Raw genomic sequence first — 13813 nt, 5'->3', positions numbered from 1 at the left:
CCTCCCGCAGTTTGATTGCTTAAGGTGGCACCTGGCTGGGTATCTGGCAGATCCAGGGTCAGAACTGAGAAGCCCACTTAGGTGACGGTGCCTCAGAGAAGGTTGAGTCATACAGTGACCCACCAGTTCCTACCAGGTCTGGCTAGAGCCGAGAGATTGAGGAATGGAATTGCCCAAGGTTGTTCACTGTTCTTGACCAGAACTGGTTTCTCATTTTAAAAGCCTCCCGGGGCCATGAGATGGCATCAGGAGAAACATGCCAAACCTGTTCCACTGTATGTTGCATGTGTCTGTCCCCCCCTCACCTTCGGAGTCCCATCTTCGTTGTCACCCTCACACTCAGAAGCTTTTCCTTCCTTCGTCCAGGTGCCTGCAAACCCAGGTCCCCCTTCTCATGGTGTGTCCTTGGCTGGGTCAGGTATGCCCCTGGGGGGCCTCTAGGGAACAGGTGATGCGGATGAGCTGTGGGGTGGTAGTGCAGAGAGGGCTGGAAGCCCAGTGAGGTGGGGAGTCGGGAGGCATGTTTGGAATCCCGAGGCATGTCTATACCTGAAGTCTAACCAAATAATAACAACACACTGCCTCTACCAGTCTGCTCGGCGTAGAAGAGCAGCAGGGTTTTATGGGCCGGTCTTTGGATCGTCTCCCCTGCCCCATACCAACTTGCGTTCCAGGGAGCCAGCTCCGGGCTGCAGGAACCCAGAGATCCTCTCCAGGTTGGAGGTGAGGCAAGGGGCTTTGAGTGGCTGTCATGAGTGTCAGTATCTTTAGCTTAAATCACTCTGGCGACTGTCCTGAAATCCTGTGTTTGGGGACTAATCCGTGGTTATAGAGCCCTACACTTCATTATTGGAATCTTGCAGGGCCTGTGGAGCTTAGCTCAGTCCATGGAACATACTGTGTATTACATAAAGCCTCCAGCAGGCACTGAGCAGCTCCACATCAGACATTTTAATAATGCTGCAGCGAGACTTATCTAAAGAGTCACGTAAGTGGGATACATAAAGAGTCTCATACCAGGTCGGGTCATGTTCTGCTGCCAGATAGGTTCAAGTCTGGTTGGGTTTTGCTACCAGTTGAGTTAGGAAAAACAAAACAAAACAAAAAAACACTTTGTTTTTAGCTGTCTGTGGATTTTGGAATGCTATGAAAGCACTGTGGTTCCGTGTTGCCTCCTATAATCTTAAAAGGTTGGAATTATCTTCCCATTTTACAGATGAGGAAGCTGGGGCTCAGGGGATCAGGGACTTGCCTAATGCCCTTCAGCTGGCAAGTGGCCAAGCTGTGATTCCAGGTCTGTCTGTCTGTCTGTAGACTTTTTCCTCAGGGTAGGGATCTTGCCCCCTTGGGAAGGAGCAAAGAAACATTCAGGGTGGGGCCGGGGAGCTCCGAATCTGGCGTCTTCTCTGGCGGGAGGCACTTTCTGCACATTTGGAAGGGATCATTTATTGACTCATTCTTATTTATACATTGACTGCTGGGACCTCAGTAGGCTAAAAAGCTCCGAAGAGAGGAAGCTAAAGTTCAGTCAACTTTGTGGCTTTACAAGAAGAATCCAGCTGGCTTTGTGGGGGCTGAGAGAGCCAAGAACAAATGGGGTCAAGTTGGGTTGAGTGAGGGAATCATCATCCACAGTGGAGGGGGCCCCTGTGCAGAGCTAATGGAATGCTCCGTGCTTCCTGCCTCCCCAGCGGCTCCTGGCTGCACAAGTCTCATTCAGAGTACAGAGCATCTGGAGAGAGGGCCCAAGCGCTAGGACCATAATCCCCAGATAAGGATGAGAGTGATGTGCAGCTTGGGATAGGGAGAATTCAATTAGGGGGTCTCACTGGTCTTCATTAGTGATGTGAAAAGACGTCAGAGGAAGTGCTAATTCAATCTGCCGAACATAACACTTCATTGGAAAGATGGACATGGGCCTGCTGCATGGGCAATGGTTTAGATGACCTCCCTCTCCTACCTTCTGGATGCTGTCGGATAGCCTCTGCCATCTCTGGCTCATGCCTAGGTCAGGTCGGATTTGGACCTTCCCTAGGCAGGCACACACGAGTCCACGTGCTTCTCTGCAGAGAGGAGCCTGTTGTTGGTGAACTCTAAGCAGCAGAAGTGCCAGCTGGTCTGGAGGAGAGTGGCCTGTGCTGTGTCCTTCATTAGGAAGATACCCACTAGGAGAGATGGTAGCTTAGTTGCCATAGGAACAAGGAACATCTGCTCCAGCCAATTAGAGAACAGATGGGGGGTTGGGGCGGAAGTCTTCTTAAAGGGACCATGGATGCCAGGGACATAGACTTTCTTAAAGAACACTTGAGGGGCAGACTGGACCCATCGGCCTATGAGAATTGTGGGGTTCTGAAACAGCAGAGGACCCAGGTACTTTAGAAAGTACTGGAAAGAATGTACGACTTTCTTCTCAGTGATGGCTGTCCATTGTTGGGAATACGCTTCAAAGCTGTGTCCACTTGCTAGCCACCAGCTCGGCCTTCCCTGAGTCCTTCAGCCGGCAGCAGTCAATGTCTTACTACACACACCTGGGGATCTTGGGGCCAACCCGCGTCTCCTGTTGCCAGCTCCCTCTCACTCGTGCACACCTGGAGCTTCTCATTGCTGTGGTAGTGGGCTTGCCTGCTTTCTCTCAACCCTTGCCCCTGTCCTTGTCCTCCCAGATGGCTTGGCCCATAGGGAAACCAAGACCTCCCAGAACTCCTAGTCCTGTCCCTTCCTCCTCCCATTTGCCTCGTTTCTCCCTCATACGGATGGATGGCAAGTCGAGGTGAGATGCTGGGTCCTCTAGAAGTCACCTGATCCCTTCCCTGGTATTGGTGGGGAGACTTCTGGGTCCAAGTTAAGAAACCACTCAAAACAGCTCAAGTCCCAGTGGAGGTTTAATATGAGGGCACTGGCGTGTTTCTCAGAGCTCAGGGACGGAGACATGGCTGGACCACAGGAACGAATTGGAACCAAGAAGCCGTATGCCAAGGCGTGACCTTGGTTCCTCTTCGTGGACTGGCTCCCTCCTTTTGCGGGTTGCAGAGAGGACTTTCAGCTTCCTGGTCGGCCCACAGGGTGGGAGAGACGGGAGGCTGTTTCCCTTGTGTCCAGGTTGACCAGTGGGGTCATCTGATCTCTCTTCTCTCTCAATCCTGGTTCTCATCTTGGGGGAGAGATTTTGGCTGAGCTGAGATCACAGGGTGTACCGGATAACCAAGAGAATGGCACAAGTGGTAACCAAGACAGTCCCAAGTTTTGGGAATGTGGCTATTTCCATGGTAACTGTGGATGTGGGGGTGGGGGCAATTTCTAGAAAGGGGCATACATGAGTTTGGCTTGGAGAGTTTACACCCCTGGTCTCTCATGCTCAGCTCTTTTGCTGTCTGATGATGACCACTGACAAGGTCTGGTAGATAGCATGGCAGTGTGACTGAAGGAGCCAAGATATGGTTATGTCACTGCCCTTCCCCATGGGCAGAGCCTGGACCAGTGGCCGTTCTACCTGTTACCCTATCCACCGGTAAAATGCTATTGTTTTATTTAAGTCCTTCGTAGCAGATTCAGACACCAGGGATTCAACGTCCAATCACTTCACATTTGGAAAGCTCATCACCGATTCTAAATTCAGTCCTTCATAATGTAATTGAATCTGTCTATGGTCTCTCATTCCATCTTGGGCTTAGAGGAGGATTGAGGCCCCCATCTTTTAGATGGACCAAATTAATGAAGATAGAATTATTTCTGCATGACGGGAGGCTGAGGCAGGAGCATCTCACTAAGCCTTGATACTTAGTGAGACTCTCAGCCACTTAGTAAGACCCTGTTTCCAAAAAAAAAAAAAAAAAAAAGGCTGGAGATGTAGCTCAGTGGCAAAGCAGCCCTGGGTTAAATCCCCGGTAACTACCCCCACAAAAAAAGATATTATTTCTGCATGAGAAGACAAGAGTTTAGGTGTAGGGGATATGGAATTTGGCACCTTTCTGGATGGCCGCTACCTTTCATCCAAAGAAACCCCAGAGAAGAGAAGCCTCTGACTGCATACAGAAATGGCAGAGAGCGCTCTTCTAGATTTCTCTTTCCCACAAACCCAATCAAGTTTGGACCATAAGAAAGGTGTGGAGGTTCAGGGAGGTCAGGGGGCTGGGGAGATACGAGGTATAGGAAGAAGAAGACAGGGCCAAGGTGCCATCGTCCCTCCCTTACCTACACTAATGGAGCTTGGGGGGGGGGCTGGGTAGGCAAAGAGCCCCAAGTCCTTTTTGATCTTTGACAATGAACAGCTCACAATTAGCAATGTGGAGGGGGATGGATTTCACTTCCCATGTTTCTGGTGTCCCACAGCTTGGGAGACTGAGATGATGATGACCATTAACTGTCACAGCATTGTTTCTGTGTGTACGAAGTCATTGAATTCTCACGACACATCCCAGGAGGTACAAGGTTACAGCTAAGAAACTGAGGCCTAGAGAGTTTGAGTAAGTTGTCCAAAGCCCCAGTGCTCCCAAGGAGCTGAGCAGGATGCAAATTTAGCATGCAGATTCTTCCTCCTCTCCCTTCTGATGAGGAAGTCAAACAGTTCTATCCCAGGTGAGCTGGAAGGAGGCCCCAGTGAATGGAGCTTCTCCAGGGGAGGGCTCTTGTCCTCTGTAGCTGTGCTCAAATGGCCGTAGTAGAATTTCTTGACCGAAAGAGGAAAGTTAGAGGTGGATGAGGATTAATTTTTATTCTGAGATTTTTGTCTTTCTTTAAAAATTTTTTTTTTTAGTTATAGATGGACACCATACCTTTATTTTATTTGTTTATTTTTATGTGTTGCGGGGGATCACACCCAGTGCCTCATGCAGACTAGGCAAGTGCTCTGTCACTGAGCCACAACCCCGTCCCTGAGATTTTTTCAACAAGAGAAAAACAATTCACATTTAGATGAAGCATGTTTTCTGCTACCAGAAGTTTAAATGGCACATCACAGACAAATGTTGTTAGAGCCAGGAGATTTTTTTTTTTTTTAGGAAGAAGGATGCATTAGTCAGTCGGTGACTTCCTCCATCGGAATCTATCTATATCTCTACCCTGCCGATTCTTTTAACTTCTCTCTCAGTGGAGCTGGTGGCTGGGAGGGAGGGATGTGGAGGTGTCTCTGTGGGTGGTGAGAACCATATGCCTACCCGACCCCACCTTCCTGGGGTCACATAGGAGAAGCTCCCATGATGCTCTGCTTCTCTTGCTTCCTGTCCTCTTCCATATTCACTCCCTAAATCTCTCACCTCCACCTTCCACGTGTGCAGATGTGGAACAGCAGTCCCGGGGCTGGAGGAGCAGGCAGAAGGCAGGCCCCAGGCCCTGCTTGGCTGTGCTCCTAGGGCTGTGTGGGAGGGCGCCGCAGAACTACCTTCCTCCCATCTCGCCTGACTTCCCTGGAGCCAGTGAGGTGGGGGAGTCTCTGAGCAGAGCAGCAGGAGGGCCTGGAGAGGCCCAGGAGCTAGACTATTTCTGTAACACAGACACATCTGCAGCCAGCCACAGAGAAGGTCAATCTCTGGGCGCAGGGCTGGAATGCACGGGCTGGGCAGTGGGGAGAGCTGTGGTTTCCCCTTTCTGGCAGCCTGGAGGGCTTTGCTGTGTGTGCCCTTTGGGGAAGGTGGGGCTGATTGTAGCCAAACCTGTGGACCAGGGAGATGGCCAGGATGCAGTACACTGGAGAGGGTGGGATGGACACCCATGGCACCGAGGGGCACAGGAACTGAATTCAAGGTGTGGGAGTTCCAGCTCATGCTCTGTGCCATTTAAAAAATAATAATAATAATCAGGTCAGGCAGAGCACTGAGTGAGAGGAGAGAGAAATAGCTTTGGAAAGAGACTGGGAGGCTCACGGAGACACACGTGTGCAGGCGTGGGCCAGTGGTCACTCATGCACGCGGGGCAGGCTGTAAGTTGACGTGAAGTAACGTGGCTTCTCATTGAGGTCCCTCACCGGCACTGGCCCTTTCCAAGGTTCTGACACATAAATTCGTGTTTGTAGTTTCTTTCTTAATAAGGACCCCACATTGTGTAAGGGTTAGGCCTCACAACGCCTGGCTCTACTCCTGCATCCTTGGGCTCCAACAGACACGCAACCACCCCTCCCGGCCTCACGCTGCCTCCTCCTAGCCCTGTCCCCTGCTCACATTCGTCCTGGAGTGACTGTGCTTCCCTCTTGTCCCCACATGTGCACGCATGTGGTTTGGGGCTTCTTGAGTGTCTGTTTATAGTTAGGAAATCGCCCTGCTCCTCCTCTGCCTCTGTCACAGAGGGAACATTGGAGGGAAGTCTGACTGCTGCGTGACCTCTGGCCACCCTGCCCATCCCCTTCCGCCCTCTAGGCACACGATCCCTGAATTTACTCTCAGGCTGTGGATCCTCCCAGCCCAATCTAACCCTCTCAGACAGGGTTTCAGGTGGGCAGTTGGCCTTTAGAGAGAGGCTTTTCCAGAAGAACCCAGAGCTCCCAGGTCCTGGGGGCTTCTTTTGTGCTCTCACATACTCTAGGGGCCACTGGATTCCCTCCCTTGTGTCTAGTGGGCCCCCAGGGAACAAGAACTTGTCCACATGATCGAGCTGCATAGGTCACAGCAAGAGCACTAGAACTTGAGATTCTTCGTGCCCAGTGATGATGCTCCTAGAATTCACTTGCTTTTTAATTTCCAAGTAAGACATGACAGAAGAAAAAGTCTACGTCCCAGTTCCAAAGGCATCAGGGCAGGCATGCATGCACACTCCTGAAATCCCAGCTGCGAGCGTGGGCCAGCGGTCACACATGCACACAGGGCAAGCTGTAAGTTGATGTGAAGGCCAGAGGCAAGAGGATTGCAAGTTCAGGGCCAGCCTCAATTTAGCAAGGCCCTAAGCAACTCAGCAAGACCCTGTCTCAAAATATTAAAAAAGGGTTGGGGATGTGGCTCAGTGGTTAAGTGCTCTGGGTTCAAAACCTAGTACCAAAAAAAGAAAGAAAAAAGGCACTAGAGGCAGACCTCCCTCCTGTTTGAGATTCCCAGGTGCCGATTATTCTGTTCCTAGACTGCCTCTTTCCATCACTTGATCTGGGGTTTTAAAGGCTTCACAAACTAGATTTAGGAATCTCTGTGCCATCTTGATGGATGATTTCCTTAGGAACAATTACTAAACATCCATCTTTATGTGACAGTGTGGTGAAGGGTTTTATAATCTGAGGGCTTTATGGTCAAAATTAGGTCATTGTCTCCTAGAGGTGAACAGTTCAAGGCAGATGCAGGCAGACGATAATGATTACTGGCATTTATTGAACATTTATTAAGTGCCAGCAACTCCCTTGAATTCTCCACTGGTATAATCTCATTTAATCCTGTAATGAACCCATGAGGTGGGTCCTTCTATTGACTTCTTTTGACAGCTGGAGGAATGGAGCACAGAGAGAGGTAAGTCATTCACCCAAAGTCCCTTAGGTAGTAACTGCCGGAGCTGCGATTGGAACAGGGACAGTCTGACTCCACAGCCAAAAATCTCAAGACGAATGCAGAATTCAGTGCAGTGAAAATAAACGGAAGGATTAGTTGGTAGGATGATGCATGAGAAGGGAATTTCAAGTTGCACAACTAACATCAAGTGGGAAGAGAGCCCGCTTTGGACTGTGTCCTGGGCTCTAATTTCTGTCCTCTCTCACTTCCTAACCATGTAGCCTAAGGCTGGTTACCTGGCCTCCGGTTCCTCCTCAAAGAACCAGACAGCGGTACTGATCTCTGGAGGTTAGCAGAGAATTTGCTAGCATCCTGGCTTGGTGAGGTGTTGATTTCCTTTCCTTTCTGTGCAAGTTGTCAAGTTTTCCTTGGGAAGGTGAGGAGTAATTTGGGAATTCAAGACTAATCCAGTTGTTTCTGGAGGAAAATGTCCAACCAGCCCTGCAATCCCCTGCCTCCAAGAGACTTCTTGCTGCCACCATCTCCTCCTACTTCTCCTCCAGGCTTGCCTGCAGTTGGAGGAGTTGCAGGCTGCACAGGGCGGAGTGTTTGGCTTCAGGCAGCTGTCAGACAGCTGTCACCCTTTTGGTCTCTCTTCCTTCATCATCATCCTCTTTTTTCTTTTAAAAACAAGGACAGCCTCTTGCATAACCACAGTGCAATTAGCAAATTCTGGAAATCTAATACTGATACCGTTCTAACATACAGTTCATGTTTAAATTTTTCCAAGTGTCCTAATAATGTCATTTTAGAATCTAATTCAGGGTCGAGTCTCTTTGCTCTCTCTTAACCTGGACAAGTCGCTCGGCTTTTCTTCGTTGTTTGTGGATGGACCTTTCTTTAAGAGTATCTGGGCCTTCCTGGTGTTGTTCTGTCTTTCTTTTTCCTCTCTCCTTCCCCCATCCTTGAGCAGGCCTGACTACTAGGGTGAGAGGCTTAGGGCACTCTCTGTGGACACGAAATTTAAGACAGAGTTTGCCAAAAGGCTGGGCAATCAAGATTAATAATACTATAATGCATATTTTAAAACAACAGCCTAATGCAAGCATTTCATTCATTTTTTTTCCTCCCATACTGGGGATTGAACCCAGGGCTTTGAGCATGCCAGGCAAGCACTGACTATACCCCAGCCCTTTTTGATTTTTGATTTTGAGACATGGTCTTGCTAAGTTGCCCAGGCTGGCCTCAAACTTGAGCTCCTCCTGCCTCAGCCTTCTGAGCACACCATGACTGACATTTTTATTACTGCATGGGCATATTTATTTATCTTTTTAAAGGCAAAATTGATTAAGTATTACTTTTTCAAAGTACCCGTTCAGGGAATGTGGCTCAGTATAGAGCCCTTGCCTGGCAGGCATGGGGCCCTGGGTTTGATCTCCATTACTGCAAAAACAAACCAAAAGATTGCATCAAAAATAGTATAAATCATTCCCCCCACTCTCCCACCCCCCAGTTCTGGGGATTGAACTCAGGAACTCACGTATAATAAGCAAGCTTTGTACCACTGAGACATATATCCCCAGGCCATCCCACCCTTCTTTTTTTATTTTGAGACAGAGTCTATTGCCTAGGTTGTCTCAAACTTGGGATCCTCCTGCCTCAACCTCCTGAGTAGCTGGAATAGTATAAATCATGCTTGCTGAGTTTTTGGGTGCCCTTGTGCTTCGTGCCCCTGTGGTCTGCAGGGTGGGTTCTCTTCTGCCCATCATCCCATTCTCAGAACAAGGGAGAAAGAGAGGTGGGGCCCAGCCAGCTGCTGTCCTTGTCCTGGGCCAGAAGGGAGGAAGCGGGAGGAGGAGGGAGGGTGGGGACAGGGAGAAGAGGAGGGAGAGGAATGGTACTAGGGCCTCTGGCTGGGAGCTAACAGCTTCCAGCTGCTTCCACACCCAGTAGACTTCCGCTGGGGGAGTGGTGGTTGGTTGGTTTTTTCCTTTCTTCCCATCAGATGTGTGATCTAATTAGATCCCAGGACCCCTCACCCTACCAGTGCTCCCTGTCTTAACATCACGGTGGTTCCCTTAATTGATCCTGTTCTGAACCCAAGTCTGCTACTGTTCTTATGCATCCAAGGAGCCTTGGGGCTCTGTCCCTAGCATGCCCCTTGAACCCCTTGAACCGCGTGGGGGTGGGGGGAGGGGCTTTCACAGGATCTGTCCCCCAGCAAGGCTGTCATGCCAGCTAAGTCCCTCCACCCTCACCTGGCTCCGAGTCTAGTGGATGGTGGAGCAGCGTCAGGGTGCTCACCTGTCAAGGAGGAAGGCCCCAGGGAGGGCTGTCTTAGCAAAGCCCCTTAACCTCACTGAGCTTCAGAGGTGTGTAGTTTTGTGAGATGCAAGTGGTAGTACTTTTCTACCTGCCTCATAAGATCTGAAAGAATCAAATGAGATAATGAGAGAGTTCTGTGAACGGGTAAAGGGTTTGACTTGACATTCCCCTTTTGTAAACAGATAACGTCCTTTATTTTTATAAAGTCCATGTTCAGATCTGCCTCATTCATTGATCCAAACTCATGAGAGGGAGGAACACAGGCTGCTCACACTCCTGCTCATCTGCCTTCACGCAGCATTTCTATCAGAGGGAGGCAGGTGCCTGGGAAGCCTGGAGTCCTGCCCGCTCCTCCCTCTCCTGTGTTCCATCACCACCTAACACAGTGGGCTCCCCGGAAACAGTAGTGGTCTTTTTTTTTTTTTAAATACAAGGCTCATCTGAAGCTTTTGCTTATTATAATTTTATTGAGGTATAATTGATACATGGCAGACGGCATGTATTTAAAGAGTAAAAACTTGATATGTTTTGTGAAACCATAACCACAATTAAGATAATGAATATAACTCCCCCGAGTTTCTTCCTGCGTTTTTGTAATCCCTCCCTCTACCCTGTCCCCAGGCAACCACTGATCTGCTTTGTGTCACTATAAATTAGTTTGCATTTTTTAGAGTTTTTTATAATAGAGTCATTCGGTACGTACTTTCTAAGAGGAGAAAGGACCTGTCTTCTTTCACTCTGCATAATTATTTTTGAGATTGATTGTGTTTTTGGTAATTAATAATTTGTTTTCTTTCTTGTTGAGGGGTGTACTTTTGTGTAGATGTGCCCCATGTCATGGACATTTGGGTGGTTGCAGTTTGGGGCTATTATAGGAATATCGGTGTACAAGTCTGTGTGTGTGTGGACATATGCTGGGATTTCTTTCAGGTGAATACCCAAGAGAAGACTCACTGGGTTGTAGGGATGTATGCAGAGCTTTTGAGGAAACTAGTGTCTGTTTTGCAAAGTGGCTGCACCATATCTCGCCAGCAGTCCATGAGAGTTCCAGTTCCTCCGCGTTCTTGGCCATATGGTAGCCTTGAATTTTGGCTGTTCTATGGTGTGTGCGTAATGGTGGCTCACTGGAGTTTCAATTTGCATTCCCTGAATGACATGGAGCATCTTTCATAGACTTTAATTTACACTCCTGTCTTTTTCTTGGTGTTGTTTGCTATCTTAATCTCAAGTCACGAGAGTTCTTCATTTGTTGTACATATAAGTCCTGTGTCAGTTATATGTTGTAGAATGTCTTTAAGGTTTTTCGTTTTCATTAACAATGTCTTGATGTTCATTTTATTGAGTTTTCTTTATAGTTTGTGCATTTTGTGTCATCTTTGCCAAACTTGAAGTCACTAAGGTGTTTCTCCCATCTTTTCCTCTAGAAATCTTACAGTTTGGGCTCTTAACATTCAGGCCTGTGATCCATTTTGAGTTACTTTTTAAATGGTAGAGTCAAGGTCTATTTGGTTTTTGCTTTTTGATTGTTTGGCTTATGGATCTCCAGTTTTTCCAGCACCATGTAGTGAAAAGGCTGTCATTTACCAACCCCTTACCCCATTCCCATTGAAATTGGCCTTATACCTTTGTGGAAAACTTGTTGACTGCCAGGCATGGTGGCACAACGTAGTGAGATTCTGTCTCAAAATAAAATATAAAAGGGACTGGAGATATAAAATAAAATATAAATTAAAACATTAAAAGTTGCTCAGTGGTTAAGCACCCCTGGGTTTAATCCCTAGTACAAAAAAAAAAAAAAAAAACTTGTTGACCATATGTATGTAGGTTTATTCCTAGGCTCTATTTTTTTCTGTTTATATATACACATATCTTTATACCAACACCACACTGTCTTGACTACTGAGGCTTTATAGTAAGTCTCAAAGTCAGGGAGTGTACATCTTCCAACTTTATTCCTCTTTTAAAATGTTTTTTGATTAGAATTAGCTTGTCTTTTTTTTTTTTTTTTTTTTTTTTGCAGAGATCCTGTTGGGATATCGATTGGGATTGTATTGCATCTATAGAAAAATATGGGGAAATTAGATAACTCAATAATATTGAGTCTTCTACTGAAACAGTATCATTTTCCCTTTATTTAGATTTTATTTAATTTCAGCAGTGTTTTATAGTGTTCATCTTATACATTTTTTTTTGCCAAATTTATTCCTAAGTGTTTAATATTTGTTACACAAATTGGGGTTTTAAAAATTTTAATTTTTCATTATAATTTTAATTTTTCAGTACATAGGAATACAGGTGATTTTTCTACGTTGACCTTGTATCCTGAACCTCTTCCTCCCCTACTTCAAAAGTCAACTGAGCAGGAACCTGGAAATACTGAGGTTCAGGGTGTTTGTGTGCAAACATTGGCATCTTTCAAGTCTTAGTTCATCTGGGTAGCAGCCCTGTAGTAAAGGGTGGAGAAGAGGATGGTTTGGTGAACTCTGACCTGCACAGGAAGAACACCCCCAGACCTCGGGGGTATTCTTGAGGGCAAACAGAGTAGGTTAGGAATGCGAATATGATGCAGCCTCTTTAAGAAACCATGGCCAGCAGCCATCAGGCCATTGGGAATGCAGCCCAGGAGATAAGATAAGGCCCCCTGGCTGGTTTAAACCAGGGTCCTGAGCCACAGTGGCTGGCCTACTGATAGTCCGACAGGAACCAGGGGCGATAAGGAAGATGCCAGCTACTAAAGACAGGCTGGCAAGAGGCAAAGCAGCCTAATCACGCATTCTGGGGCTGGAGGGGGAAGAGAGTATTGATGTGGGTGTATAGAGGGGGGCCCTTGTATTCTTGTGCACATCCTATCATATTTATGATCATGGTTTAAAAAATAAACTCAACTAGGCTATACTTAAATGCCCTCAGCTTCCTTTATAGTAAATGTTCAATAAATACATGCTTATTGAATTCTTTTTCCTCTAGTGAGATGCACTGATATGGGGATTGGAGATTTTCCTCAAACTAGGAAAATCCTGGCAGGGACTTACTCTGACAAGCCTGGAGCTGCTCATTTGCACATATCTGCATAGATTTGCATGCATCCTACACCGAGATACTTTTCTTCGTGCTGGATTTAGATTTCCCCAAATCGTTTTCCTATTTTTAAAGGGATGAAGAAAGAATTTGTCTCCACTCATCCCTGCCTACCTTTCCTCTGCATGGTCCAAAGATGCAAAAGTGATCTCTGTAACTTCAGAACTGTAAAAAATACCTGTGGTTGCAGTTGATGCAGATGCAAGCAATTCCTTCCCTGTCAATCCATTTCTTCTCTTCCTTTCTCTTGAGACTCCCTGTTCCACTCTCAAAACTCAAGAATGGGGCAGGGAGATATTAAGGCACAGAAGCCCTCTAGCTGAACAGCCAGGAGCTCAAATTGCTTAGAAGCCTTCCAGGATTCTGCATCAGGATAGAGAAATGGAAGATGGTCCTGCCACGGCTTCCTGTCCCGGGACTGGGGATGCCATGACTACCTTTGTCTGCTCTTCCTCCTCCAGGAATAAATAAAAATATCATCCCTCCCCCAGATCCTGGTTTCTCTATTGGCCTGCCAGGCAAATATTTCATAATGTGGGCTCATCCAATTGGGCATTATGCCAGAGCCCAGCGCCTCAGGTTGGGAGTGTGCTCCAATCAGGCAGGGCGGCCTGGGTGGGACTAAAGGGTGCTCCCCCCTCACATGGGAGGCAGCGGCATTACTCAGGTGAATGGCATCAAGGTGGGAGTTGCTACTTTTTTTTCCGGGGCTGGGCAAAGGGGACAGGGTGGTCCACCAGCCAATGTGACGCAACCTGGCACTGAAGGGGTTAAGGCCGGGCGGCATGTGTGGCTGTTAATGATTGCTCCCCACCAGGGACCTGGTGAGTATTAAAGGAAAACCTTTCCCCTGTTCCTGAGCGTGGAAGGAGGTAGGGCTAGGGACAGCAGAGGGGACGCAAAGAAGAGCCGGTGAGTAAGTGGTTATCTGTCCGCTGTCTGTCCGGGTTACTCTGAAGCAGGTGAGGAAGCACTAGACAGACCAATTCCACCAGCAAGAGCTGGCCTTTGTC

At 47.7% G+C, this 13813-nt stretch overlaps 1 protein-coding gene across 18 annotated transcripts in view; it reads left to right on the top strand.

Annotated features, from left to right (window-relative positions):
- Nucleotides 1-13813, top strand: part of Plekha6 (pleckstrin homology domain containing A6) — a 142909-nt gene that overhangs the window by 70556 nt on the left and 58540 nt on the right. The window contains exon 1 of one of the 18 annotated variants that reach the window (XM_078022653.1): nt 13645-13712. The exons of the other annotated variants lie outside the window; for them this stretch is intronic. The gene's annotated coding sequence lies outside the window, so the exon portion shown is untranslated. Of the gene's footprint in view, nt 1-13644; nt 13713-13813 lie in introns of those variants that run through there. 18 annotated transcript variants of the gene reach the window in all.

This window comes from Ictidomys tridecemlineatus, chromosome 10 (assembly GCF_052094955.1).
Source record: "Ictidomys tridecemlineatus isolate mIctTri1 chromosome 10, mIctTri1.hap1, whole genome shotgun sequence".
Classification (NCBI taxonomy): Eukaryota; Metazoa; Chordata; class Mammalia; order Rodentia; family Sciuridae; genus Ictidomys; species Ictidomys tridecemlineatus.
This window is presented reverse-complemented; position numbering and strand designations above follow the sequence as displayed.